General features: G+C 42.1%; 1 long non-coding RNA gene and 1 pseudogene across 1 annotated transcript in view; one reads left to right on the top strand and one right to left on the bottom strand.

Annotated features, from left to right (window-relative positions):
* The window catches only part of LOC120234676, a 48,293-nt gene extending 21,632 nt beyond the window's left edge, over positions 1 to 26,661 (bottom strand). The window contains exon 1 of the long non-coding RNA XR_005529161.1: positions 26,582 to 26,661. This is a non-coding gene — a long non-coding RNA (uncharacterized LOC120234676). The remainder of the gene's footprint in view (positions 1 to 26,581) is intronic.
* Positions 8,510 to 8,663, top strand: LOC120234686 (annotated as a pseudogene).
* Positions 26,662 to 27,723: the final 1,062 nt, after the last annotated feature.

Below are 27,723 nucleotides of genomic sequence, written 5' to 3'. Positions count from 1 at the left end.
GGTCAGAGAGACAGAGGGAGACACAGAATCTGAAGACAGGCTCCAGGCTCTGAGCTAGCTGTCAGCACAGAGCCCGATGCGGGGCTCGAACCCACGAACTGAGAGATCATGACCTGAGTCGAAGTCAGATGCTTAACCGACAGAGCCACCCAGGTGCCCCATGGGAGACCTAAAATTCTTAACAGGTATCTCAATTACTGTGCTTTAATGTAACAAAATTGATTTCTCTCTCACTTCAGTCTATTCTGAGTAATCCTGAGTAGACAGCCTTCTGTTAGTATAGGAACTGAGGTTCCTCCCACCTAAGCCTCAGCCCTCCTCTAAGGGCTTCAGAATTCTCTCCTTTCAGCTGTTGGTTGGAAAAAGAGGTGGTGAGGGAAGCATCTACTCCTTAACCACTCTGACCAGAGACAGTCACTCCAACTCACATTCCACCAGTGAGCATAAGACACATGTGGCCGCACGGAGGACTGAATATGTAGTCGGCCATGGGCTACCACTGTGGATGGGTGTCCGCCAGCTGCCTCTGCCACAAGAATTGTCCCTATTTATAGCTGGAGAAACTGAGGCTTAGGAAACTTAACTTACTAGTTCAAGAGCAGAACCAACAAGGGGTTGACTATGGAGGTTGCCATGTTAATGGTCATTCCAAACTGCCTCTGATAGCAGGCACTGGTTACAGGGGAAAGAAGAAGGAATTAGGAGAAAATGTTTCCCTGGCTCATCTCTCTCCTCTATTTGTGGTCGTTCACCCGAAGGAGCTCTTGAGTCCATCCATTCTCATTGCTGCCAGATTTGCAGGTGAATTCCCAGGATGCAGAAAACAGACGTGCAGCTCTCCATGATCTACTGTGAAGGTGTCTTGTCCACCCATCTCTTCATGGCAAGCCCATTTATTGTGACTCTGCCAGACAGGTGAGTTGGTTCTATTTTTTTTTTTTAATTTTTAAAATCTTTATTTGAGAGAGAGAGAGAGAGAACTAGAGAGAGAGAGGAACACAGAGAGAGGGAGTCACAGAAACTGAAACAGGCTCCAGGCCCTGAGCTGTCAGCACAGAGCCTGATGCAGGGCTTGAACCCACAAATGTGAGTTCATGACTTGAGCTGAAGTTGGATGCCTAACTGACTGAGCCACCCAGGTGCCCTGAGTTGGTTCTATTTTTAAGTGTCTCTAGAGAAATAGTCAGATGCTTCCTCCATAACCCACTCTAGTGTTTCAGTGTTCTGTTCCTATAGTAGATCCTGGGGTGCACTACCGGCTCTCCTTCTTTGGGCCAGTACATCCATCCCTCAGCTGCTGTTAAGTGTTGGCCAGTATCCAATGTCAGCTGCTCTGTTTCTCAAGAATTGTTCCTGGCTAGTGGGGGCCCTCTTCATTGAGAGATTATACTTCCTTCTCCCTCTTGGGGGTGGTCTGCACCAGTGACCAACTGATACTAGGGTGTACAAGCCTGGGCCCCTTGCCTTGAAGCAGCACAGGTCTTTGGTGATATTCAGGCTCCAGAGCTTTCTCTTCAGGCTGAGGCTAGACTTGCTCTGGGCCAAATCTTTGTCTTCTTCCCTGGCGCTTACCTGCTTCCCTAACTCCCTTACATCCTTCTCCTGAAATCTCTCACATAAGAATATCAACCTCTGCTTCTAGGGAACCAGCTCCAAAACAGTACCCAACTAGGAAATTCTTATTCTCGTAATCACAGGCTACACTTGGGGTTATATAAAACAGCCAATCATTCTTTGCAACTTCCTCTCTGTTTGAAGACTTTTTCAATGCCTGATTCTCCCTCAACTTCTATTCTCCAGTTCAACAATTCTAGTTCTGTTAACCGCCCTGGTTTCATTTTAATGTCAACACCACTGCCTAGGATACGGGAGTCTCGAATTGAACCCATTTGGCAGGAAATGAGATAATGGAAGGATTGTTCCATAAAGCATCCCTACTACAACTAACTATAAATAAAGATAAATGGTTTCACCAGCTCAAAGGACTTTCCCATGTGTATGTCATTCAGCCATCATAGCTCTGTGGGAGGAAGTTCTATTTTTTTTTAAATGAGGAAATGAGCAAATGGAGGTTAAGTGGGTTACTTAAATTCATGAAGCAAGCTAAAGGCACAACTATTATAGCAAAGAGCAGAAAGAGTCTTTCTGACCTTCAGGCCTGGAATTGTTTGATGACCTTCATCCCTGCCTTGATCTATGACCTTGTATGGATCATTTTATGATGCTATTTCAGTGAAGAGCTATGTTTGGTTAGACAGTACGAGAGACACCAACATGGCGGTTTGAACACCCAAGCGTTTATTCTTCCACAAAAAGAGAGGACTGGGAGGAAAGCAGCCTAGGGATGTAGGGCAGCTTCTTAAAGTCACCAGAGGTTTGGATCCTTCCAACTTTGTTTCCCACTCTCTGAACTAGGACTTTCATTTTCTTGTTCCAAGATGGTTGATGGAGCCTTAACCACCTTAGGTGAGTTCTAGGCAGCAGGATGAAGGAAGGAAAGAAGAGAGGCCTACCTTTCCCATTTAAAGAGATTTCTGGGAAGTGTCACACGGCACTTCTGTTCACTTCTTATTGGCTAGAATAAGAAGCAAACATGACCCCACCTAGAGGCAAAAGCTTAAACCTCAGAACCATTCATTTCTAGGGTCTCTTCCAAATGTTAATGTCTAAGTTTGTATTCCTACTTTATATTATTTTCAATCATCTCCAAGTATAATTTTTTAAGCCATGATTCTATGTAAGTCACTATCCCAGGCTTAGTTTGATGACCAAAAGCAGACATGGAGGTGGGTTAGAAGCATGAGGAGCCCTTGACACTGCCCTCAGGACTCTGATGTGCTCCTCTAGGCAAATATGTTGTGCTCCCTCTTCCCTTGACCCTCATGCTGGTTCATGGTAGTTGGCATTAATGAGGTGGCATTGTCAAGAGGCTATTGCACATGTGCAGATGCAAAAAGAAAAATTGAGAATCACATATCTAAGAGGGCAGTTCAGCCATAACTTGTGTATTCTAGAAAACATCCATATTCTGTCTGTTTAGTTATGCCCCACTTCTGGAAAGAAGAAAGCAGCACCATGTTCACTATGATCAAACAAGGGTAAAGGTGGTGAATGGAAGTTCAGAAGAGAGAGCCTAGGTTGAAGAAGACTATTATAACTTAGCACAAACTTAGTTCTGAGCCACTTGGCTAGTTTCCCCAAAAAGTAAGGTTACAAGATTCCATGGCCATGGCTATCCAGCAAGAGAGGCATGGCGGTTCCATAGGAGATACAAGTGTTTTCTGTAGCACTGAACTCTGAGATTTGTTGTGGCAGATTTATGTTAGAGGCATCAAATCCTAAAACATATGATGCATAATAATAATTCTGCAGAAGGTACGGAGGTGGTATTCAAATACTTCTTATATGGGACCTGGAAAATACAGATCCAACAAAAAATATATTATATATATTATAAATATATTTATATTATATATTTATATATAAATTATATATTAAATATTTATTATTTATATATAAATAAAATAAAAAATATATATTATTACATATATATTAAATATTTATATATAAAATTATGTATAAATATATATTATATATTTAATTTATATTATATATTTATATTATAAATATATTATTTATTATTATTTATATATATTATATAAATTATTATATTATATATAAATATATTATATATATAATAAATATATTTATGTATAATATATTTATAATATATTATATATATAATAAATATATTTATGTATAATATATTTATAATATATTATATATATAATTATTTCAAGATGTTATTAGTTAGATTTTAAATACCATATTTTATTGGCTCTAAGACATCATTGTTAATAGCTATACCACTTTTTTATGTATCACTATGAAAGGGAAAATGACAAATAATGACTTCCCATGGACTCTAAGATGTATTCTAATTTAAAAGATGTTAAACTGTGAAGAAAAGTACATCTTAATATCAGTGATATACATCGGTACCCATTTAATGAATAGATTTCTGTGAGGAGATGAAGTAATATAATAAAGAATATAAGCTGTCTTGTGATGCAAGTTAGTTAGCAAAGAGGTAGAATTTAAAGAATGTTCATTTGAGACGTGCAGCCATCTGGAAGAGATATTTAGAATCATAGAGAAAAAAACCTAGGAATACCATACCTAGTTTGGGATCAAACTGTCTGAAGCTTTCTGGAGGTCTGAGTTAACATGATTTCACCAGCTCTGATTCTTGGGTGCAGAGGACTAGAGGGAAGGTACCTATTAGACACAGGTTAGCCACAGGACTAGGTGTGGGGCCCAGAGTCATTGTCCTGGGGGATAATGGAGACATTCCCCTTAATTTGTGTCAGATGTTAGGTTACTTAACGTATTTTTCTGAAAAAAAAAAAAATCTATTGCATCTCATAGTGTACTGAGAAGATCAAGTAAATTAGTCACATAAAAAAAAAAAACTTGCCAAAAGGAAGGAATAGGAAGGAAAATCAAACTGCTCGTATACAAAATTATACTTCTTATCACAACATCATCCAACATCAATGAATGTTTTTCTCTGTGTCAAGCAGGCTTTAAGGGTACACACACACATTGTGTGTGTGTGTGTGTATATATATATGATATGTGTGTATATATGTATGTGTATGCTATGTGTACATGTGTGTGTATATATATATGATATGTATGTATATATGTATGTGTATGCTATATATACATGTATTATGTGTGGATTATATATATATGTATATTCACTATATATATATATAGTGAAAATACAGATCCAACAAAACATATATAATATATGTATAATTATTTCAAGATGTTATTTGTCTTTTCCTCTATATCATCTTTTGCACTGATGCTGCAAAAGCAATGACGAATAAAGGGTGCTGGAGGCTTCACATGAATCTTGGCTCCAAAAGTAGTCACTGTTTTCTTCACCCCTACACAGAGCAATATGAAAGCATTTTACTTAAGACTGTCCTTGAAGCAGTAAAAATTATTAACTTTACTACTTTTGCACCTTTGACTTGGGAAGTACCCGTGAAGCATTTCTACTGCATGGCAAATGCTGGTTGTCCCAAGGAAAGGCACTTGTGCAACTGTTTGAGCTGCAAGCTGAACTAGCTGTGGGTTTTTGGGGTTTTGTTTTGCTTTGTTTTTTGTTTTTTGTGGAACACACTGTTACTTAAAATAACAACTGATGAAAAACTGTAATTATCCAGGCTTAGGTATTGATAGAAATGTTCTCAAAAGGGGGTAACTGGGTGGCTCAGTCGGTTAAATGTCTGACTCTTGATTTTGGCTCAGGTAGTGATTTCATGGTCCTGTGGTGGAGCTACCCTGCCCCTCCTCTTCAGGACCCCTGCTGAGCCCGGAGCCTGCTTAGAATTCTCTCGCTCCCTCTGACCCTCCCTCTGCTTGCACACGTTCTCTAAGAAAAAAAAAAAAAGAAATGTTTTTGAAAAAGAAGTAAATTAAGCATACCTAGGAAAACAACTGACAATATTTGCTGCCAATGATAAAATTCAAGCTTTCAAAAGAAATTAGAACAAGATTGGTAGGTGATATTAATAAATGTGATTTTTTTATTATACAATGAAATGTGTTAATATTTGGAAGATCAGCAAACTCAGTGAATGATTTTCCAAATGACTAATGCATAGATTACAAAGTTTAAAGTATAAGATTTTAACGTAATAAGCGATGAAAAACTCCTTGGTATGTTTTCAGATTTCACATTGTAACTAACCTTTAAGAAACTGCTACTTGTCAAATTTTGGTACAATATCAAAGAAGAATATTCTCAATTATCTGAAAAAGCTGTTAACATACTCTTCCCTTTCTGACTATATATCTATAATGAGCTGGATTTTCTATACATGCTTTAACTAAAAGAACATATCTTAACAGACTGACTACAGAAACAGATATGAAAATACGGCTTTTTTCTGTTAATTTTCTTAAGCTAGACATTGAAGAGATCTGCAAAATGTAAAATGATGCCACTCTTCCCACTAAATTTTTCTTGGGAAAGTATAGTTATTTTTCATAAAAAGAATTATTTTCACATGTAATGGGTTTACTATTGTCATTTTAAATGAATGTTTTAAGAATCTCAAAGTTTTCATTTCTAATATGGTACGTATTGATAGATATAACACAAAAACAAAAGCTCTTTAGGGTCTTCAATATTTTTCAATGTGTAAAGGCATCCCAAGACAAAAATGTTTGACAACCCAGAGCTAGGACATTGTCATCTGACTCCATCTTGGCCAGCAGGACCTGAGAAAAGTCTGAATGGGCAGGGGTGGTCTTCCTGTAGTTGAGATGGGCGTTTTGCAACCATGAGGAGGTGAGCTAAGCATTAAAGCCAAGTAGCTCGTAACTCAGGTCCCACCCAACACCAAAGCCCCAGTGACGACCATTACACTCTATCATTGTTCACGGTAAGAATGGCAGGGAAAGACCTAAAGAACCTGAAACATAAAGGTTTATATCACGATGGCCTATAGAGATGGTGATAGAGCACACAGGAGCCATGAGATAATCAGCCTCAGTGGACTGGCCTACAATTTCAGGAAAATTTGGAAGGGGTCTGTAGTGGTTTGAATAGTGTCTGCTCCCCTTTCCCCCTCCCCTACCAACCAATTCAGGTCCATCTGGAATCTCAGCACATGACCTTATTCGGGAATAAGATCTTTGCAGAGGTAGTTAATTACATAAAATGAAGTCACACTGAATTAGGGTGGGCCTTAACTCCAATGACTGGTGTCCTAAAGATAAGGGAGAGGAAAAGGAGGCAGAGACCATAGCAGTACAGCGACAAGCTGAGATACACAAGGATTTCCAGGGGACACCAGAAGCTAGGAGGAGACAAAGATAGGTTCTCCCTGAGAGATTTCAAAGGGAGCACCACCCTGTTGGCATCTTGAGGTCACAATTGTAGCTCTTAGAACTGTGATAGAATGGATTTCTGTTGTACTAAACCACCTGGTTTATGGCATTTGATTATGGTAGCCCTAGGAAATGAGTCCAGAATCTGAAACAGAATCTTCATGGTCATCAAGATTAGGAAAATAGGCTGTCAGAGAATCTGAAGCCTAGAACCAGAGGAGGGAAAAAACCCACCAACACACTTCTGGTCTTTGAGTCCAAGCTTAACGTGCTTTTCATAATGGAAAGGATGGAGCTGCTTTCTGTACCTCCCCTGAAAAGGTGAGAAGCCTGGAAAGCTCTTCCTTGGGAGATTAGGAGGCTGGTTCTGCTTTTAGTTATGCCTCTTGGTTCCATTTCTGTTGGGTCACTGGGCTTTTCTCTTCCTTCCTTCCTCCCTCCCTCCCTCCCTCCCTTCCTTCCTTTCTTTCTTTTCTTTCTTTTCTTTCTTTTCTTTCTTTTTAAAGAGAAAGTAAGAGTATGTAGGGGGAAGGCAGAGGGAGAGAGAGAGAATCTCAAGCAGGCCCCATGCCCAGTATGCAGCCCAACACGGGCCTCAGTACCACGACCCTGGAATCATGACCCCACCAGGACTGAAATCAAGAGTCTGACGCTCAGCTGACTGAGCCACGCAGGTGCCCTAGGCCCTTGGGCTTTAAGCAAACATCTTCACCATCTATTACTTTAGTTTTCTCATCTGCTACATAGGAGGGTTGGACCAGTTGAACTGTAAGGTGTCATCTAGCTCTAGAACTATATTATTTTCACTGGCTTATTTACAGTGAGGAAAATGTTCTGGATAGGAGAGAGAGGTTCTAATGTTCTAGTGGATTGTCAAGTAATATGGATTTTCTTCTTTGGAATTACGTGACTAGCATCAATCAAGCTGCAGTTCATGGAGTCAAGTGCGGGCTGTGTAATATCCCTTTAAACATGACTTGCCAGGCCCCTGGGTGGCTCAGTCAGTTGAGTTCAAGCCCCACATTAGGCTCTGTGCTGACATCTCAGAGCCTGAAGCCTGCTTCAGATTCTGTGTCTTCCTCTCTCTCTGTCCCTCCCCTGCCTACGCTCTGTCTCTCTCTCTCTCTCTCAAAAATAAAAATAAACATTAAACAATTTTTAAAAATAAAATAAAATATGACTTGCCAAATTCAAATGTCTTCAGGTCTTCAGGAACCAGGGAGTAACATAAGTAAGTCAAACAGACCGGGTATAATAAAATGGGAGTGTTAGGGACTGTGGCAAAGATTGGGTGTGATAAAATGGGGGGGGGGGGGGCTATGGGAAGCTGAGGGCTCTGGTACCCTTACCTGGAGACTGTCATCTCTTGGCTCTGGCATAGTTGCCAAACAGCAAAGTGGACCTGGGGGTGCCAAGTCTCTAGATTTTTCAAAGGAAGCTAGAATTTTAATGTGAAGTCTCTCAAAGTTTAAACATTTTAGTTACTGAATTCCAATTTAAAAAGTAACACTGCTGGGCAAAGAAAACACTGCTTTGACTCGATACAGTCCTCCAAGTTACCAGTTTGTAATCTTTGCTTTAGGACCTTGGAGTCAATAGCTTTGCGCAGTGGCAGTATCGTAGCCAATGAGGTTTATCCGAGGCGCGATTATTGCTAATAGGACCTCGGAGTTAATGTTTACTAAAACTGATGGACAGCTTCATGAAATACCTAAGCATTTTAACATCCCTTGTTTGCTCACTTATATGGGGAAAAGATCACTTTAGGGTGTGTCCTAAGAATACACGATATTACCTCCCGCTTGTTGTTAATGAACCAAAAGGAAGCAGATTTCCATTCCTTGAAAGAGCTGCACACACAACTTAGATTTAGAGCTTGGATTTCCTCACTGTTTGGCTGGTGCTCCCTCCTTCATCTCCTTCTGCCATTTGCACTGATGAGAACATCCCAGGCTAAAGCTATTCACATCGACATGTCCATGCGCCCATGGATTTCAGTGCTGGAAGCAGCCCAAGGGTGTAAATATTATCTTAATAGAAATAGTAGGTTGTGTCTGAACCCTGTTATGTAGCAGGAAAAGAAAGTGGTTGGGAAATTTGGTGTTAGTTCACGCTATCCTGTAATTACAGGATGTGGTTGAAATTGTAAGGACCAGCACATCATAAGAGGTAGAAGAGATCGTATGAAATAGTAATTGGAAAACCACCAGAAAAGTAAAAGGGAAAATATCAAAAGGGATTCCAGAGACAATTATGTATGGTTCTTATTACTCACGGATGACGGCATCCAATTGGGATGGTTAATCTTATGTGTCAACTTGGCTGAACTAAGGGATGCCCAGATAGCTGATAAAACATTTCTTGGCGAGTCTGTGAGGGTGTTTGTGGAAGAGATTGGCATGTGAATCAGTAAACTGGGTAAAGAAGATTACCCATACCAATGCAGGTAGGCACCTTCCAGTCTGTTGGAGGCCTGAATAGAAGAGAAAGGTGGAGAAAGGGCAAATTTGCTCTCTCCCTGAGCTGAGAAGTCCATCTTCTCCTGCCCTACACCTGGTTCTCAGGCCTTTGGACTGGCTTGGGACTTACATCACTGTTTCCCCTGGTTCTCTGGCTTTCAGGTTTGAGCTGGAACTACATCACCAGCTTTCCTGGGCTCCAGTCTCTCTCTAGATGGCAGGTCATGGGACTTCCCAGCCTCCATAATCACATGAGTCAATCCTCTTAATATAATCTCTCTCTCCTCTTTCTCTCTCTCTCTCTTCCCGTGTGTGTGTGTGTGTGTGTGTGTGTGTGTGTGTGTGTGTGTGTGTGTGTATTTGCTTAATAACTGCTGTTTGGGCACTATTATGTTCCAGGTAAATATAGGAGCAAGACAGGCATGGTTCCGGGGGAGCCTGGGTGGCTCAGCTGGTTAAACATCTGACTCTTGATTTCCGCTCAGGTCATGATCTCAGTTTGTGAGATCAAGCCCGTAGCAGGTGCAGAGCCTGCTTGGGATTCTCTGTCCCTCTCTCTCTGCCCCTCCATCTCTCCTGTTTTTTCTATTTCTCTCTTAAAATAACTAAATAAACATTTAAAAGAAGATAGACGTAGTTTCTTTTCTCACAAAGCTTCCTATAAAGTGGAGGAAACAGACACATAAATTATCAGGAAGCACAGACCCTAAATACGTAAGCCCAAAAGATGAATTAGCACTTGTGTGTGCTCACCTGCCAAGCATTTGACGAAGCTTCATATTGTTCACTTTGTCACAGTTTGCTTCTCAGTGGAAATCCTAGCAGTGTGCATTGTAATCCTCTGCTTAGAAATGTAAACTTGGATTTGAGAAAGACACAGGCTAAGAATGGCATCTTAAACATTAGCATTAGCATAACTGAAAAAGAAGTAAGAAGACCTGGGTTCTTATCTTGTCTCCCCTACTTAATAGCTGTGTGAACTTCAGCAGGTCACTCATCTCTCTAAACCTCAGCTCCTTTTTCTTTAGGTTTTAAAAAAGTTTTGCTTATTTATTTTGAGACAGAGAGGGAGAAGGAGAGAGAGACAGAGAGAGAGAGAGAGACAGAGAGAGAGAGAACACATGGAAGGGGCAGAGAGAGAGAGAGAGAGAGAGAATCCCACACAGGCTCCACACTGCCAGCGCGGAGCCAGATGTGGGGCTCAAACCCATGGAACATGAAATCATGACCTGAGCCTAAATCAAGAGTGAGACATTTAACCTTCTGAGCCACCCAGGCGCCCCTCAGCTCCTTTTCTTTAAGAGTCTTAGCCTACCTTTCAGGACTGTTAGGATGAATTAATGATGCATGCAATAGTGCATTGTGACTCTGAAATGCCTCTATAAATGGTTAGCTTTATTATTATAACTTCCATGCTTCAAAAAACATATTAAAAGGATATTTTACATACAAAGAGTGAGTCCATGTAAACTATAGACCAGAGTTAATAATAATGTGTCAATATTAGTTTATCAATTGTAACAACTGTAACGCATTTGGATATTCAAGATGCTAATAATGGGAGAAATTGTGTGTAAGGAGAGGGAGAAGGGAAATATAGGAACTCTCGGTACAACTGCTCAAGTTTTCTATAAACCTAAATGTGCTTTAAAAATAAAAGCTATTCATTAAAAAAAATCAAAAAGCTCTTTAATATTAACCAATCTGTTAAATTTATAATCTGCTAAGAAAAGGCATATTTTGTTAGATACTAAACTGAACGAATTTACCCTGTGGGTCTGTTAAGAGAAGCTTTTTTTCCCCGATAGAACAAAAATGAGCTTTGGTCCAGCCTCCCTGATCAATCATAAATCACACGTCACTGGGGTCAGGTAAGTGTGGTTCCCTATACTTGCCAACAGAAGGCACCCAATTTTTGTGACCTGACATGGAAATATATCAGGTGTCAGTTTCCCCCACTATCAGAACTTCGCTGGTAACTTCACCTAGACCAGCAAGGGTTGGTCAATATATGAGAACTTGGCTTTCTCCCATGTGAAGTCCCCCTTCCATCTTCACAATGTGCACAGCACTACGAAAACAAAGTAGCTTTCCCCCTATGTTTGAACTCACTTTGGGAGTAGAGAAGATTTGCTTGCTAATAGAGGATAAGGGTAGGAAAATGTTCTTAAGTATTTCCTGCAGAATACATGTTTGGTTGCAAAAGTTTTTTTTTTGTTTGTTTTTGTTTGCGATGTTTTTATAATGTTTTTCAACAATCTCAGCTTTCCACTGCTGAGATGAGTTAACAAAAAAACAAAAAAAAAGGAGATTACTGTGTAAAGTCAAGTCTCAGTTATCTGGAATTAACTTGTGCTTTGATCCAGGTATGGACAAAGTAAAGATTAAACGGCACTGTTTTGTTTTATTTAAAATTTTTGTTTATATTTTATTTATTTTTGAGAGAGAGTGAAATCATGAGTGGGAGAAGAGCAGAGAGGCAGGGGTGGGGGGAGACACAGAATGGAAAGGAGGCTCCAGGCTCTGAGCTGTCAGCACAGAGCCTGATGCAGGGCTCGAACCCATGAACTATGTGATCATGACCTGAGCCGAAGTCAGACGCTTAACCGACTGAGCCACCAGGTGCCCCTAAACTGCACTGTCTTAGAATAGGGGTCAAAACAAAGTTTGACCTAGAAGAGGCAGGAAAGTAAAAACTGAGACTCCCTGGTAAATCCTCAAAAATGCCTCCCCCCAACTTGATAGATTGCACCATGTAGAAAGACCGCAACAAAATGAGACCTTCTCTCTTTCCCCACATATTAGTTTCAATGTCTTCTGATTGATCTCACTTCCTTCTCACTACCCATCTTGAGTTGAGTCCACTCCCATTATTCATAATAGTTATGTTCTATGAAGTCACTGTGGACACTGAATTAGTGAATCCTGAACCAGTCCTTCTAAGGGAAATATAGGGTTAGGTTCCTGGGAGCGTCTGTCTACAATATCAATATATAATCATTATATAATCTATTTTCACATGAGTTTCTGTTCAAAGACACCTTATTTAATATATACTGTTGATTCATTAACATTGAACTCACTACCAACAGCATCATAACTCAAGCCTGAACAAAGTTTATCTAACACACATTTTCTCCAGAGGGCACATCACAGCTGTCTCCCATGCAGGAACCCTAGACGCCACTTTAGCATCACATGTGGAGCAATTTTAAACAGTGCCATCAAAAAGCACAAAAATTGTGTAAAACATGGCAGTCTGCATATACAGTATGGGAGTGGGGGCAGGAAGGCTGAGCACTGTCTTGCTCAACCTCAGCTGAGAACATGTACATTGGGAGAGTCAAACTTTTCACTGCTCTGAGCATGAGCATGTCCAGGAATGACCATAACAGCACTGCAAGTATTGCTTCTGGAATTATGAATAAATTTGGTTGAGCAGGAGAATTTGCAAATATGGAATCTGATAATAATGGAGCTCCACATGCTTCCTTTATCCCCTTCTTCCACATCAGCAGCAGTTCAATATTCTCACTTTTCATATGTTAAAAACCTTGTTTCCTGCTTCCCTCCTGTTACTGCCTTATCTCTCTGCTCTTCTTCTCAGATAACGTTTTTGCAAGAGAATGTCAAGTCTCAGCTTGAAAGAGAGGCCCCCATTTGCTCTCTCCACCTGTCATCTGCTGCTTCTTACCCATGTCCTTTGGGCTTTTTCATTCCCAACACTTTAGAGAAACTGCTCTTGCCAAAGTTGGTAATGGCTTTCATTTTGTCAAGGACATGTCCTTGTCTCCTTTGACCTCAGTGAAGCATTCAGCACCAGGGTGAACAGTCCTGCTCATGAAGCACTCACTTCCTGGACTTCCAAGTACCACCTTCCCTTGGTCCTTCTCCTCATGGGGTGTTCAGCTTTGGTCTCCCTTTTTTGACTATCCTGTCTTCCTCTCTCTGACCTTAGGTCATTGACCACCTTCTCTCCCTGCTCTTTACTTTCTCTAGGTGGTCCCATCACTTGCATGGTTTCAAGTAGACAACTCATGGGCTGAGGATTCTCAAATCTGCGTCTCCACTCCAAATCTCTCTCCTGGTCTAACTGCCAACTGCATGTTACAGCTGAAGGCTCCTGCAAGACTGCAATGTGTTCAGGTCAATGTGTCTAAAGTTGAGCACATCACTTGCCACTCAAAACTGCTGGTTCCTAAATTTCATGGAAGTCAGACACCTGAAAGGCAACCTTTCTCTCCCCTTCTCTTATTTCACCACACAACCTGCATCTCTATCGTCCCGATATCTCTAAACCTAGCCACCCCTGATCACTCCACTGCTAATACCTTGGCTCCATCAGCCGTGATCTTCCATGATAATTATTGCAATAACTTCCCTGTTGTCTTTTGATTTTCATCTTGTCTCTCTTCAACTACTCCCCTGGCAGTGATCTTTCTAAAGTTTAAATGTTATTACAAAATTGTCCTGCTTAAAGACTTTCAAGAGGTCCTCGCTGACCCAGTCTAAAATTCTAACTCCTTATCATGGCTCTTAAGTTGCTCTCTGATCCAAATGGCACTTGGTTCTCCAGCCAAATATCTCACCATCCTTCCCTTCCAGGTCTGGCCCTACATATCATGCTTATATTGACTTTCCATAGTTCCCTAAAAACACTACTTGCTCTTGACTTCAAGCCTTTAGAAGAGCTGGTGCCCCCTAAAAATCTCCATATCCCTATTCCTTCATCTGGGAAACAACCACTTAGCCACTTATAGGTCACTTTTTCCAGGAAGCCCTCCCTGTTGCCCCCTCCCCTAGATCTACAGTAGGGTCTCTCCTCTGTATATCTTCATCACACCCTACCTACCCTGATTGTAGTATCTTTTTGTCTTTAATAGAAATCTACCATATCTTCTTTACCCCTCTAGACTTAGACTGGACATTCCCTGAGGCTAGGGGACAGATCCTGTTTATCATTAGGTTCCTGGTTCCTAGAAAAGTGCTTGGTATGTAATAGACACTCAATAAATGTTGGCTAAGTGAATAAGTGACTATATCTGGCTCTTGTTTTAGGCTCTTTTCTCTTGTAGCTTCTTAAGAGAAACTGGATAAAACAATGAAAGCATATTAAAAATTACTGTCTTTCATGTCCAGTCTTCTAAGTGGGGAGTTTCCTCCACCTATCCTCACTTTTTTCCCCTCAAATAAAAATAACCATGATGAGAATGTTTATGGTTGACTTGCTAAGCACTTGACAGCGTACCAGGTACTATACTATGCTCTTTGCATGTATGAAGCATTTATTGCTTACAATAACCCTACAGGGAGGTGTTATCTCTGTCCCCATTTAAAGATGAGGAAGAAGAATGAGTCTTTTGCCCAAGATCACAAGCCTAATGAGTGGTAGAGTGCATATTATTTATTATAACTCAACAGGAACAAAATAGATAGGAACCATGTTTTATTCTTGGGAAGATTTAAGAACTTGAAATTGTCTTTAAGCTCAGAAATTGACCTGGTAGCTATACTGGGACTGTAAATGAAATGCTGGGGAACCTGTATTTCCTCGCCTTTTAGGTGACTTGATGCTTCTTATCCCTTTTCTCTTTCCCTGGGGGAATTCTTACAATGAGGGAGCTGATTTTGGGGGTGGGTGGTAGACCCAATTGTGCTGGGAATGTGACCAGATGTTCAGAACAGACAGGTGGGAGCACCCTCCAAAGGTCAGCTGGTTGGGGAGGCCTGCTGCCTTTGCTACTTTACTTTCCCTTCACCTCAGTCCCCTTGTCCTGTATAAATGTATCTGAGTGCAGTTAGATGTGTCTCTCTTTTCCTTTTGTGATTTAACTCTGCCCCATGAGACCACCAGCCATGATCATAATAGCCCTATTTATTGAGCACGTACTGTGTGCCAGCCATGTACCAAGCATTTGGCCATTAATTAATGCATTTCATTCTCACAACTACTCTATACAAGTAAGATAATCCCATTTTAGAGATGGGGAAACCAAGCCTCAGAGAAGCAAAGCTGTATTAGTTCCTATCGGTATTGTAACAAATGACCATAAACCAATGACTTAAAATATGTGTATTTATTCTTATAGGGCTGGAAGTCAGAAGTCCAAACTTAGTCTCACTGGGGCTAAAGTCAAGGTATTTGCAGAGATATTTCTTCTGGAGGGTCTCGGGGGAGAATCTATTTCCTTTGCCTTCTTCAGCTTCTAGAGGCTGCCACATCCTTGGATCCCTTTCTCACACCATTCCAGCCTCTGCTTCTGTCATTACATCCTCTGAGTTTCCTGCCTTGCTTTTAGGACACTAGTGATTACCTCAGGCCCACCTCGATAATTCAGGTTAATCTCCCCATCACAAGATCTTTAACTTAATCACAACTGCAATGTCCCTTTTTTCATGTCAGGTAAGCTATTTATAGGATCCAGAGATTCGAATGTGGAGCTGTTTTTTTTTTTTTGTTTTTTTTTTTTTAATTTATTTCTAGGAGAGGGGGAGAGAGAGAGAGAGACAGCGTGAGCAGGGGAGGGTCAGAGAGAGAGAGGGAGACACAGATTCTGAAATAGGCCCCAGGCTCTGAGCTGGCAGTCAGCACAGAGCCCGATGCGGGGCTCGAACCCACGAACCGCGAGATCATGACCTAAGCGAAAGTCAGAGGCTCAACCGACTAAGCCACCCAGGCGCCCCTCGAATGTGGAGCTCTTTGGGGGCTATTATTCACCCTACCACAATGTCACAGAGCGTAACTGTAACTTTCCACTACTAAGCCTACATCCTTCAAGAGTGATTTTTCTTTAGTAAGGCCAAACTTATTCTCTGTTCAATAGTGCATCCTAGTTTCGAGGGACCAACTGTTTCTGCCCCCAACTCTTTTCAGCTCGAGTGGGAATTTTCAGTGCTGGCTATATATTAGAATCACCTGGAGAACTTTTAAAACCCACCTAAGCCAGGATCCACCCCATATCAATTAAAATCAGAATTTCTTTTTTATTTTTTATTTATTTTTTATTTTTTATTTATTTTATTTTATTTTTATTTCTAGGAGAGAGAGAGAGAGAGAGAGAGAGACAGCGTGAGCAGGGGATGGTCAGAGAGGGAGGGAGTCACAGACTCAGAAACAGGCTCCAGGCTCTGAGCTGGCAGTCAGCACAGAGCCCGACGCGGGGCTCGAACCCACCAACCGCGAGATCATGACCCAAGCGAAAGTCGGACGCTTAACCGACTAAGCCACCCAGGCGCCCCTAAAATCAGAATTTCTAAAGGTGAGGCTTGAGCACTTGGCAGGCTAGAGCTTGTCTCCAGATGATTCTAATATGTAGCTAGCTCTGAGAACCACCACACTAGAGAGAAGCACTGGCCAACTCTCTGAGCAGGAAGCGGAGTCCAAGGTGAAAAGATTATCTATAATGATAAATGGCAAGAAAATGAACTTTGAAGTCATTTATCCCTGGGTTAGCATCCTTGCTTGTGCTGTGTCTTAGCTGTTTGGCCTTGGGCAGATTACTTGATGTATCTGATCTCAGTTGTTTGTTTCAGATAATAACGGTTCCCATGGGTTGTGCAATAACAACTGAGATCATAAATTAAAGTCCTTAGCTGAATGCTGACAGGCCCCCAATAGAGGGTAGTGTAGCCTTCTTTGCAACCCACCTCCATCCTGCCTTGAAGAAGAGGTTACCATGCCTCTCCCAATAATAGAATTCCCTTGGCTCCAGTTTTCCAGCTCAGAGAAGGCTGAATTTGCCTACGTTGGTTATGTCTGACTTCCATTTCCTTCTTGGCGTTGTCTTCCATCTTCAGTCCTGGGGTCTTTTTGCATCTCTTGATCATGCTCAGTCCCAGGGACAGCAAGGGAAGCCTTCTCTGATCTTCCAGTCTTCCAAAAGGTCAGGATGTTACTGGGTCTCTTGGTTGATGTCAAGCAATCAAGCTGTACACTGAAAAGAATGCCTTCCACCCTTAGACGGGAATCGCTCACAGTAAGTGGTTGGGAGTGGACAGCTGAGAATTTCCTTTTGGGTTGAGGGTACAATGAGAAGTTGAAAACATGACTTCATTGGATAATTTTTTTTTTTTTTTGAGAAATGTTTTTAATGGAAAGAGTTCACAGGGGTGGAAGGAATGGGCCAGACTGCTTGCTACTGAGGGTTTGCTAAAGTGGATTCTGCCCGGTGCTCCTCTCCCCTTTTCTGCTACTTCTCCTTCTTGAAGATATTAGAAAGGGCAGATTAGATGGAGATGATTCAGCAATTGGGGCCAAGCATGTTTGGCAGGCCTGCAATGCTCCTCACTGCTGTGTTGGGTTAACAGCGTTAATGGAAAGCGTTCCGGGACTGAATGAGGGAGCATGGCCCTGGCAGGGTCACTTTCCACTAGGGACTGCCAAAACTGATGTCACCGGGGACTTTCATTTGCTCTTAACCTCTCATTCTTTTGGGTGCAGAATAATACAATAATCCGATCGTGCTCCTTTTGCCAAAGTTTGCTTCTCTTCATTCATTCAGGTAGTATCTTATTTTCCTAAAGCCTCTTATATTACCCAACTCAGGTTTTAAAGATTATTTCCACGTTGCAGCCCTTGTTAATGAGTCAGCAGGCATTGAGCAAGCACCTGCTGTGACTGAACATCGTGCTAGCTGGTGAGGGAGATGGCCAAGGACACCCAGACATGATGCCTGCCATGGAATCTAATTGGGAACTTAAGAGTTGCATGCACAGAATAACATGAGGAAGATGACTGTTGGTAGCTTGTGGAGCTGGGGGACAGGGTCACTGAGATATCTGGTGGCCCTGGGAAGACAGCATAGAGGAGGTGAGCCCTGAGGAGCATGGGTACAACTTAGGGAGAAGAAGGCATTCCGGATTAGGTCCAGGGCAATTATGAAGATAATAATACCCAAAACAATAATGTAAGCCAGCTATCTGTTGGAGTCTCCTGGCCCCCAGATATTGAGACAACCTGAATATAGGCACACATTTGGCACCTTTCTCAAGGTTTCTGTGTCTCCTAAGTGAAGAGGCGTTAGCTTCTAAGGTCACCCCAGGCTCTGGGCTCTGCTTTGGTGTGCAGTGTGTCTGCTCCACCTCACTTCTAACGGCTGGTCCTCAGGGCAGCAGGGTGTTGCCCCTGCGCCTCTCTGTGTGCATGTGCGCATGCATGCGTGGCGCCCTTGGAGAGAAGTCCCCGGTCACTCCTCTAGACCACAGGATCGGAGCAGCAAAGGAGCCTGGTTACCATGTGAGGAAGAACCCCCTGCCCCCAGTGCAGCTGGCCATTCCCGCAGCCCCTCTGCCCTCTCTACTGCATGCTCAATTTACTCCAAATAGATTCTGCAGCATCTGTGCATCCGCAAAGCGTATTGTCTCCTGAGGAGATGGAGTGGTGCCCAGCTGCAAACTTTGGGACTGGCGGCTGAATTGATGGGCCTATTATCTGGTTAAAAGATTGCAGGCTGAGGGTTTAGAAACTCCCAGTGCCCATCTGGCTTGAGGAAGCATCTGGGTCCTGCCACATCCGTGTGCCCCAGACCTTCTGGGCCTGCTCCCCACCAGCACAGGCCGTCCTCTGGGCTCTCGCCCAGGTCAGTAGTGCAGGTGTGATTGCTAATTTGGCCACAGTGATGGACTGGCTGCGGGCTAAGGGCCCAGTTCTGAGATGCTGGCAAAAAAGCAGTGAGTCCTTGATCTTGTGCTACTTAGCAAAGTACCAAGAAAAGCCAAGGCTGAGGGTTGTGGGGGCATAAGAAACACATGGAAAGAAATTGGAAATTTATCCTTAAAAAAAAAAAACAAGATTCTACATGAAAAATTTCCCTTCAGAAGGGAAGTTCAGAATTCACATCGCCTATTTAAAATTCTGACAAGTGGCCCTATCCAGCTGTTTTTAATGAAACTCTATGTACCACCCATTGGGAAGATTCAAATATGATGAATAAGGCCCATCATTTATATTATAGGTTAGCACCTATCTGAATGGCAAGGATCTGTGAGCACTTAATTATCCTTTATCCCTTTTTCTATTCCATCAAAGTTATTTCCTGGACTGGTAGATCTAAGCTTTATTGTATTTAAGAATTGCTTGCTGGAGGGGTTAGGGGGAGGCTTGGGTTGGACCAGGCTCCAGAATTCAGCATTTTATTAAGCAACCCCAGACAATTCTAATGAAGGAAGTCCACATACCATGATTTGGGATATAGCAGAAGACAGTTGGAATTCTGGCTAACACACTTGAATTTAATAAATATTGTATATCACAACCTATGACATCTTACATTCACCTGCTTTCTCTAATCTGATTCTCTGCGAGGTGCAGGGGCAGACGTTACTCTTATTTTATGGCCAAAGACTCTAACGCTCAGAGACATTATGATTTGGGATTCACAGCTGAGAAGCACCCAACGGTTGAGACTCCTTGTACGGTGCTCTTTCTTCTTGCCTCCGCCACCCCACCTTTTGCCCACATGGCCCACTGTGCGATGGTGTCAGCACTTCTTCCCATCTCTTTGTCTAGGTTCTAAGTTATGAAAAGAGAGAGAGGGAAAGTTTCTCCACACAGCCTTGTTAGAACTAAATCTTTGGTTAGGGGGAGGCTGTGCTTGATAAACGTTCAGTTGTCTGGTCATTTGAACTCAGTACCTTAAGCCAGGGGAGAAGGGTCTAAGTACACTGTTCCTACCTGGATGGCAGCAATACCCAAAAAAAAGTCACTCAAAGAGCTGAGTCACCAAGCACACATAACCATGTCCCCACTCCAGAACTCCCTGTGACCCTTAGGAAAGAGCCTGATAGTTGAAAAAAGCTTTTCTTCAATGAGATCGAGTATATTTAAAATGTTTGAAAATGGAATGCTATTCCCAAGAGTGATCAATGGACAAAAGCCGTCCAGAAAGCAGGAAAGGAACTCAGGGGAAGAACAAAGGATTGGGGGCCACTTTCCAACTCCAGTTGTGTTGAAAAAAATATAACAGCTACCATTACTGACCAATTCCGGTCTACTGGGTGCTGCAGTCCTCACAATAAGCGATGCATTGAGCATCAGCATCCCCATTTTATAGACAGAGAAACTGAGGCTCAAAGACATCAAGGGCTTTGGCCTAGGCCACACTGCTAATGAGCATCAGAGGTGGGATTCCAGGCCTAAGCCCTGGAATTGTGACCCCTAAAGACCTTGACTGTGAGATGGGAATGAGATTGTTAACATGAACGTGTCACGTAAGCCAAGTTAACTGGCTTTGGCTCAGGCCCCAAACCTGGGAGCAGGCCTCCATTCTTCTCTTCCTCTCACACCCCACGTCCAATCCTTCAGCAAATTCTGTTGACTCTAACCTTAATCCCACCAATTCTCTCCTTGCCATCACTCTCAGCCTCTCCTCCATCGTCTCTGGCCTGAATGATTCTAGTACCACCTGTCTGGGTTTCCAGCCTCCACCCTTGGTCTCTGTGGTCTTCCCTCAACAAAGTGGCCACAGGGATTCTGTTCAAATATAGCTCAGCTCTTGTATCTCCTCTGCTCAAAACTCTACAGTGAATCACCATTTCCTCTGGTGGCGCTTGAGTCCTGTGCACCTGTCCCCCCACCACGGCAACCCCCCCAACTCTCCTCCTCTTGAATTTCATCTTCCCCTAATTGCTCTGCTCCAGTGTATGCTTGGGGGAAAGGGGGGTGCGGATGCCCCTGGCACACTCCCACCTCAGAGCCTTTGCACTTAGCTATGCCTGCTCCCTAGAGCACCCTCTCACCCTCCAAACCCATGCAGTCTCCTCTCTCCCTCCTTCTCAGGGAGGGCTTGTTTAAAACTGCACCCCCCAAAACTCTCTGCTCCCCTCATTTTAATTTTCCGTATCTGAGATATGTGTCTGTGTTTTTAAAACTGTGATAAAATACACATGCCACATTTTTTAAAAAAAATAGTGCTCAGTGGGGGCGCCTGGGTGGCTCAGTCAGTTGAGCGTCCGACTTCGGCTCAGGTCATGATCTCACGGTTTGTGGGTTCGAGCCCCGCGGCGGGCTCTGTGCTGACAGCTAGCTCAGAGCCTGGAGCCTGCCTCAGATTCTGTGTCTCCCTCTCTCTCTGACCCTCCCCTCCTCACACTGTTTCTCTCTCTCAGAAATAAATAAAAACATTAAAAATAATTTTAAATAGTGCTCAGTGGCATTAAGTACCTTTACACTGTTGCACAACCATTGTCACAACTCTTTTCATCTTTCACAAGTAAAACTCTGTCTTCATTAAACAAACGTTCTTTCTCCTGCCCCAGCCTCTGGAAATCACCATAGTATTTTTTTTTTTTTGTCTCTATGGATCTGACTACACTCAGTGTCTCCTGTAAGTAGAATCATATAGTAGTTGCCTTTCAGTGACAGGTGTATTTCACTTAGCGTAATGTCCTATGTCCTTCAAAGTTCATCTGTGTGGTAGCATGAGTCTGAGTTTCCTTCCTTTTAAATTCTGAATAATATTCCATTGTGTTGTATGTATCGATTAAAACAGACTTGGGATGATTCAGGAAATAGCAGGACCGGCCACCACGTATGGACTGAACCCCACTACGTGCCAGGCTGCGTGATAAAGCATCACAATCAACAAGACAGTGTATTTTCATTTGATAGATGATGAAAGTGAGGCTTTAAATGTTTAGTTTGCCCATCCCTTATCATATAGGGAGTAGTGGCAAACCCAGGACTCACGTCTCAGTGCTCTGAGATGGGTCAGCAAACTATAGCCTGTGAGCCGAATATTGTCTGTTTCTGTATATCCCTTGAACTAATAATAGTTTCTAAGGGGTTTGAACAGCCTCTGGAAAAGGAAGAACAATTTGCAACAAAGACCATATGCACAGTGCAGTGCCTAAAATTCTTCCTGTCTGGCCCTTTACATGACACAATTCGTCTGTCAGCGACCCGTCCTTTATCAGGGAGGGAGAACATTTACTGTCTCACATTCCTTGACTCATTCTAACCCTCAGATCTCTGTTTCTACATATCCCACAAGAGACTTGATGCTTGTTTTGATCTAGCTGACAACACACAAGTGTGGGAGTTCTCCAGAAAACCCCGGGGTGGGGAAAACTCCTCGCCTGAGGATGAAGAATATGGAGTCTTTAGCTTTTGGTTACCTCTCTTTTCACTGGCTTTCAGGGCGTGTGGAAAATGTTCAGGTGCTGAAGATTTCTGGAAGCCTAATCGCTTAAGGGGAGTGTGGTTTATAACATTAGTCTTCTGACTTGAGTATCATAGTTTTGCTAAATAGGTAAACAGGCATTTGAATAATTCCCTGCTTTCCCAGGATCATATTTCTAGGAATGCCAAACACCCAGCACCTAGAACTTGACTTTGAAGTCAGGGGAAAGGGTCTCTAGCGGCATCGTTGTAGTTTACTCAAAGCATGGACACACAAGGACACATTCTTGGACCTTGATCTAAGCAATGAGTATTCATTAGGGAGCAGATTAGCAGCAAGGAGAAATGACAACAGACAGCAGCGGGGAATGAGCAGTGCTGCCAGAGAGACAGACTGACAGACTTCACGGCACAGCAGGCTGAGGCCACACAGTGTGGAGCCTGTGTCCCCACACATCCCCAGGGCACCCAAGGGAGTGGATCACACAGAATGACTGATGCCTTCCATGAACTGGGTACGTGAAGGAAAAAAGAATAATTCATGTTTTAACTTTGCAAAATTAAAATTAAAATACTTTTGTAGTTCTCAGTTTGAGTTCCAACTTAAAAATGGAAGCATGATGACATGATGAATTTAATTCCATGCACATGGTCATTGAATACCATTGAATAGAATAAAAAGGCTGATGAAGGTATTAAAATAAATAAGGAAACGGGTGTCAACAGACCTCAGATATCAGGTAATTTGTTCAAGGCCATCAATTTTGTTACTGAGAAAACCAGAGTTCTCTGAACTTTCAGGTTAGCATTGCTCACTGTTCTCGGCCCCACGCCCCTCCGCCCCTCCGCCCCAAAGTCAGTAAACTCCCGCCTGCAGGCCAGATTCAGCCTACCACCTGATTTGTAAATAAAGTTTTATTAGAACCTGGCCCCGCCCATTGGTTTACTCTCGTCCCTGCTGCTTTTGTGCTACAGTGCTACAGGGGAATAGTTGCCACAAAGACTCGTCCTTGCTCTTCTATGTACTTCACATTTCTGAGTATTATTTTCTCATCTGTAAGGTAGACCTGGTGATATCCTTGATCATTTTAGGGATCTATTTGGAAATGTATCTAAAACGTCCATTGTAACTTCTGGTGTATAGCTGAGGCTCAAAGGATGATGCAAGTGACGGAACCCAAACTTAACTCTAATGAAGAGGAGAATTCACTGGCTCATGCAGGTGGGAAGGAGAGTTAGGGTGGCCCAGAAGACTGAAGGGGAAGAATGGGCACCTGGGCTTCTGGGACCAGAGCTGGAAGGTGAGATCACCAGGACTCACTCACTTTCTCTCTTTCTCTGTGTGTGTGTCTCTTGATCTCTGTCTCTCTCCCTCTCTGTCTGGCTTCATTTGCAAATACCTTCACCTCATGGCAGAGAATATGGCTGCAGATATTCTCCCTGGCCCCTCAAGACAAAAGAAATCTGTCTTCTCTCCTAGCTTTCAAATATCAATCCCACAGGTGTTCTTTGGTTGGTTCAGTTTGGGTCATGTCATGGGTCTAACCCTTTAACCAAACTCTGATGGCTAAATGGTCCATCAAGATTTGTGCTTGGGTACGTGAAGGAAAAAAGATTAATTCATGTTTTAACTTTGCAAAGTTAAAATACTTTTGTAGTTCTCAGTTTGACTTCCAACTTAAAAATGGAACCATGATAATCTGATGGAGCTCTGTCTGGGAAGCAGCCACCCACGCAGGGACTTCATTTCCCAGCCCCAGTTGCATCCAGATGAGGCCATTACTTACACGGCCTCATCTAAACTAATTCTTATCAGAATCAGTATTAATTAATATGTGTAACTCTCAGGCCATGGAGGTTATGAAACAATGTATCTTTTCCATCCCCTTGGTCTCCTTCTACCAGTGGATCGTAATGCCCAGGGATATCTTGGGAATATTTGTTGAAGGACAGTTGATCTCTGAATGACTGTGTGGAGCAAAACCACCTCCTTTCCCAATCAGATCTTGATGGCCTAACACTGTTTATGTGAGCAGGAAACAAACTTCTACTGTAATTGAGCCATGATACCTTTGGAGGCCTGTTGTTATAGCAATTGACCTACTCTAACTAAAACACACACTGTGATGCGGCTGGCTTGGTCTCATGCTCATCCTTGTGACAGGGGAATGGAAGACTGACAGAATCTATTACCAGAAGAAAGGGGAGAGAAGAAACATGTAGGAAACACCATAAAGGAGCAAGGAAATAACTAGTATCACCTACAAAAATTAATAACTATTTTGTGATTTATTGTGATTTATAAAATGTTCACAATGTTCCATCATCATAAACATGGGCTTACTTTGAGCCCATGACCTGAAAGAAACTGGTTCATTAGTCTTTTAAGCTTTCTCAAGTTCCCTCTTAATGGAAGGATTTTGTCTTACAATAAACAGAGCTCCAAGGGGTCAGAGGTGATGCTGTAGGGGGTGCTTCACTGCCATGCCCTATTGACCCCTTTGCTGGGGGAGCAGTGAGGGGTTGCTAATGGCCCTTATTAGGACCCCAAATATCCTTTCATGGTCTTTATTCCACAGACAGGATCAGGAGCTCTGAAGGCCTAGGGGCCTTTAGATGGTATTCTGACATCAACTGGTGTCATGAAATTTAATTCTGCCACTACCCCCTGGAGTTAGCATTAGACTCCATTAAGGTTCAAGGGCACAGTCCCCAACAAGACTGCCCCCACTTCAGTTCCCGGGCCACCAGCACATCTTTTTCTTCTTTTAAACATTTTTTTAAAATGTATTTATTTTTGAGAGAGAGAGACAGGGTGCAAGAAGAGACGGACAGAGAGTGAGACACAGAATCCAAAGCAGACTCCAGAGCACAGAGCCTGACATGGGGCTCAAACCCACAAACCATGAGATCATGACCCGAGCCAAAGTCGGACGCTTAACCAACTGAGCCAGCCAGACACCCCAGGCCACCAACACTTCTGATCAGTAAACTACAAATATGGGAGGAGCGGTTCTCAGAACCCCTCACATTTGATAATTTGCTGGAATGAGTCACAGAACTCAGGAAAGTGCTTTTCTTATTATTTTAGTTTTATTATAAAGGATGCAAGTCAGGACCCATCAAAGGAACAGATATATAAGGCGAGATCTAAGAGGGTCCTGAATTCAGATCTTTTGTGCCCTTTTCCTGACATCAGGGCACGTCGCCCATCTGGCACATCAATGCATTTGTCAAGCATACTGGAAGTTCCACCAAACATCTGTGTCCAGAGTTTTTATTGGGGTTTCCTTATATAAGCATAATCGATTGAATCATTGGCTATGTAATTAAACTCAACCTCTAACCTTCTTCCTCCTTCCAGAGGTGAGGCTCGTTCACAGCCCCAACCTTCTAATCACATGGTGGATCTTTCTCGTGATCATCTCCCATTCTTAGTCGTCTCATCTTTCAGTTCAAACTCAGGTGTGATCCAGTAGGCTCATGAGTAACAAAGCTATTCTTATTACACGGGGAATTCCAAGGACTTTGAGTCTTCCTCCCAGGAACCAGGGACAAACGCAAGTCAAACTCTCTACTGTACAACAGATGGGTTATCTATACAAAGGTTTGTTTTGTTTGTTTTTTATAACTAGACGTAGGTAAATTAAAGCCTATTGTCTATTTAATCAGGTGAATTAATGCCAAGAAATAAAACTAGGGATTATAGTGAGGGTATTGCTGTTGGAAAGTTGTCAGTGGAGTTAACACACTATTTTCTATCAAAGATCAAGCTATTCCAGTGAAACAAGAACAGATTCTCCTGTACTCTTCCTGTATATAAACACAAAGCCTTCCACTAAGCAGTCTTCCATCTAATTAGGAGAACCATACGAGCATTTTGATTTTTATAAGGAAATGTGAACTCTACCACTCACCCGTATATATACATACCTATGAACCAAGAATATGCTACTACTAACTGCTAACATTACTGAATGCTTACCGTCTGCCAAGGACTGTATTAAGAGCTTCATGAACATTATTTGATCCTTACCACAAACATGTAAAATCAACATTATAATCATCCTCATTTTATACGTAAGTAATTTACCTTACGTCACACAGTTCAGAAGTGGTAGAGTCCGAATTCAACCTCAGATGTCTGGCTCCTTTCACCACTACACTTGAGCCCATTCCTGCAAAGACCCCGGTGGAACAGAAATGGGATTTAGGGAAGAGGATTTAAGGGATGTGGTATCTATTTGTTCATCTATATATTCTAAGTGCTCTTGGGTGGAAGTTTTCATATCTACACCACACACCTCAAAAACCACCTTCACTAAATCATGTTTTTTAAATGTTTTATTTATTTATTTTTTAATTTACATACAAGCTAGTTAGAATATAGTGCGATAATGATTTCAGGAGTAGATTCTAGTGATCCATCCCCCATGTGTAACACCCAGTGCGCACCCCAACAAGTGTCCTCCCTGATGCCCCTTGCCCATTTAGCCCATCCCCCCTCCCACAACCCCTCCAGCAACTTCAGTGTTTTCTCTGTATTTAAGAGTCTCTTACGCTTTGTCTCCCTCCTTGTTTTTATAATATTTTTGCTTCCCTTCCCCTATGTTCATCTGCTTTGTATCATGTTTTAATGTTGTTGCTTGACTATGTAATGCTGGGTGCAAGTAACAGCCTAAATTCCTTGTCTGAATTCTTGGTGAAACTTCTGTGGAAGACACTGAAGGATCCAAGGACAGCTGTGCCCTACTGATTAAGCCCTATAGAAATTTCTCTGAGTTTTCTACAAGGTAAAAATCTTTTGGCTCCTGAAAACACTGCTATAAATCTGCCTCTTGGATTTCATTGTTTCACACAAACTCATTGTTTATCTCTGCAGCTCTTTGCCCAAAATTTTTAATATAATTTTATATACTGGTAGAGCAATTATGGTGACTCCAATGGTCAGAACATTAGCTTTTTAATTTTTTTTTATTTTTGCTTAATCCAGCTTTATCTGTTTTTATTCTCATTTTATTAAAATCCTATTTTGGCCACATTATTTAAACCCTCCAGTAATTTTAGACCAGAGTAAAAACAAACATTCTTGATATTTGGTGATTATTATAAATCCCATCTATGAATGACCAAATTTTATATTAATAAAATAAAATCAACATTAAAATTATACTGAGCTGAGTGTAATCTTTGCCAATTATTTGAATTGCATTTTGGGATCTTTCCATAATTCTA

This window comes from Hyaena hyaena, unplaced genomic scaffold (genome assembly GCF_003009895.1).
Source record: "Hyaena hyaena isolate Hyena2069 unplaced genomic scaffold, ASM300989v1 scaffold_113, whole genome shotgun sequence".
Taxonomy (NCBI): Eukaryota; Metazoa; Chordata; class Mammalia; order Carnivora; family Hyaenidae; genus Hyaena; species Hyaena hyaena.
This window is presented reverse-complemented; position numbering and strand designations above follow the sequence as displayed.